Source organism: Cupressus sempervirens, chromosome 1 (assembly GCF_028749045.1).
Source record: "Cupressus sempervirens isolate cs-2001-9-10 chromosome 1, ASM2874904v1, whole genome shotgun sequence".
In the NCBI taxonomy this organism is placed as follows: domain Eukaryota; kingdom Viridiplantae; phylum Streptophyta; class Pinopsida; order Cupressales; family Cupressaceae; genus Cupressus; species Cupressus sempervirens.
In genome coordinates this window covers 37,732,561-37,734,887 of record NC_143118.1, presented here as the reverse complement: position 1 = coordinate 37,734,887, position 2,327 = coordinate 37,732,561, and the positions used below count along the sequence as shown (strand labels likewise).

At 47.1% G+C, this 2,327-nt stretch overlaps 1 pseudogene; it reads left to right on the top strand.

Moving 5' to 3' along the window:
• The first annotated feature begins 246 nt into the window (after positions 1-246).
• Positions 247-1,755, top strand: LOC149576056 (UDP-glycosyltransferase 74E1 pseudogene; annotated as a pseudogene).
• The last annotated feature ends 572 nt before the right edge of the window (positions 1,756-2,327 follow it).

The window sequence follows — 2,327 nt, the reverse complement described above, 5'->3', positions numbered from 1 at the left end:
ACGGCAGGTTGTAAAATGACAATTGAGTCCAAAGAAAGTCGACAAAACGGCAATGAGATCTAGAAATGCCTCTAGAAGTGCCGTCGCTTCAAAAACAGGTTGAATCTCACACAAATTCACATTTTATGCGGCCGGCGGAGCACCCCCGTCGCGCAGTGCAATAGAAAATATGAATATGCAAGTTGCTGCGGAGGAATCCGGATTTATAAATGAAGATAGGCAGGCAAAAGAAATAGAAGAGCAAACATGGCGAGTGCACACGTTCTAGTGTTGCCGTTTCCACAAGCAGGGCACACAAACCCCATGCTCCAATTCTCAAAGGACTTGGCCTCCCAAGGCGTGCGAGTCACTTTCGTCAGCTTCGCCTTCGACCACCAGAGAATGTTAAAGGCGGACAAAACGCTGCGAAGCCGGGGCATATGTCTCCGGTTCGAATCCATTCCGGACCACCTTCCGCCCGGAATAGACATCGTTTCAGATCTTTTTGAAATTTTGAGGCACTTATCTCAGATGGAGGGCTCCGACCTGGAAGAGCTCATTCAGCGGCTCACTGCGGCGGGACCTCCGGTGACTTGTGTTGTTCATGATGTGTTTATGCCATGGATCGCCCAAGTTTCGCATAATTTGAACATCCGCCGAGCTGTTTTCTACACGCAGTCGGCAACTATTGCCGCAATCTATCACCATTTCCAATACGGTTGGTTTTCTAACTACATCGCCCTCTTCACGGGAGTCTTTTAACAGCTCCTAATTAAGGTAAACGTTGGTTTACAAGAAGAGTGTTTTTGAATTTTGGGTTTTGTGTTTACAGTGGACAAATGGAGTTATTGCGAGCGGGATTCGAAAGATGTTGTCATTCCGGCAATCGGCGAGATGAGGACGGCCGATTTACCGTCGACGTTTGTTCCTCCACTTCTCACTGCTGGTTGTCTGGACGCATGTCTGCGCAGCGTGGAGAGTTTTAACGGCGCGTCGTGGGTGATTTTGAACACGTTTGATGAGCTCGAAAGTAAAGCGATCAATTACCTGAGGGAAGCGAATGTTCCAGTCTGTACAGTCGGCCCGCTCATTCCCTCGGCCTTTCTGGATAAAAGAAATATGGAAGACGCGGAGTTCGGAGGCAGCCCGTGGGAGGAAGAGACGGAGAAGTGTATGAAATGGCTCCACTCAAAGCCTCCCAACTCCGTCGTCTACTTTTCCTTTGGTAGCATAGCCGAGATGAGTGCACAACAGATAGAGGAAATAGGGCGTGGGTTGAACAAGAGTGGGCAGAATTTCCTTTGGGCGATCCTTCCTGCTGCGGGGCAAACAACTCTGTCGGAAACTTTTGGAGAGGAGATTGGCGATCGGGGATTGATAGTGAAGTGGAGTCCTCAGCTCAGAGTGTTGAGTCACCCGTCTGTGGGAGCGTTTATGACACACTGCGGATGGAATTCGACGTTGGAGGCGGTGAGTTCGGGCGTTCCGCTGCTGTGCTACGATCTCCGCTTCGATCAGCCCACAAATTGCAAATATGTGGTGGAGGAGTGGAAGATGGGGATCAAATTGGGGAGAAGGGTGCGTGATGACGATGTTGAGGTGAGGTTTGAGAGGGATGAGATTGAGAGATGCGTGAGGAGGGTGATTTGCAGTGAGGAGGGAGCAGAGCTGAGAAAGAATGCAGTCCAGTTGAAAGAGTCGGCGAAAGGAGCGAAGATGGAAGGCGGTTCTTCTCGCTGCACCGTTGACGGGTTTGTTAAGGAGGTTACGAAGTGATGATAATTGTAAACAGATTTTGATTCCTGATCATTATTTTTGTCATAAATTGGATGTATTTCTCCTTATCTTTGTATGAAAGTCTCGGCTCTGTGACACTGCTATCTTCTTCGCATGTGTGGATGTTGAAAAATGCCCTCCTAGGAAGTTTTTAGACGATTGGTTTCATAATCTGTGGAATTTAAAGCTTGGATTAAAAATTTCTTTCTGTAGGCAGGTTCAAAAAGGGCTTTTCATTATATTTTTTAACAATCACGAGGTTCAGGTGGAAGCCCTCAAACGACAATATTGGAATGTAGGCAAAACCTCATTCAAGGCTCTTGCTTGGTCTCATGATGCGATCTGTGATGAAGTTTTAGCTCTGTCCTCTCTCAGGTGGCTTGTTTTAAAAAATGTCCCACCCTTTTTGTGGAAATTCCTTGCTCAGCTGCTTGCTCTTTTTGGCTCAATTATCAAGATTGATGAAACTTCTAGGTTGGTCTCCAACCTTGATGCTAGGGTTCTGGTTTCTCTTAAGCCAGGGGTTGACATCTCCAAAAAACTTACCTTGAAAATTTATGGCGATGTTTTTT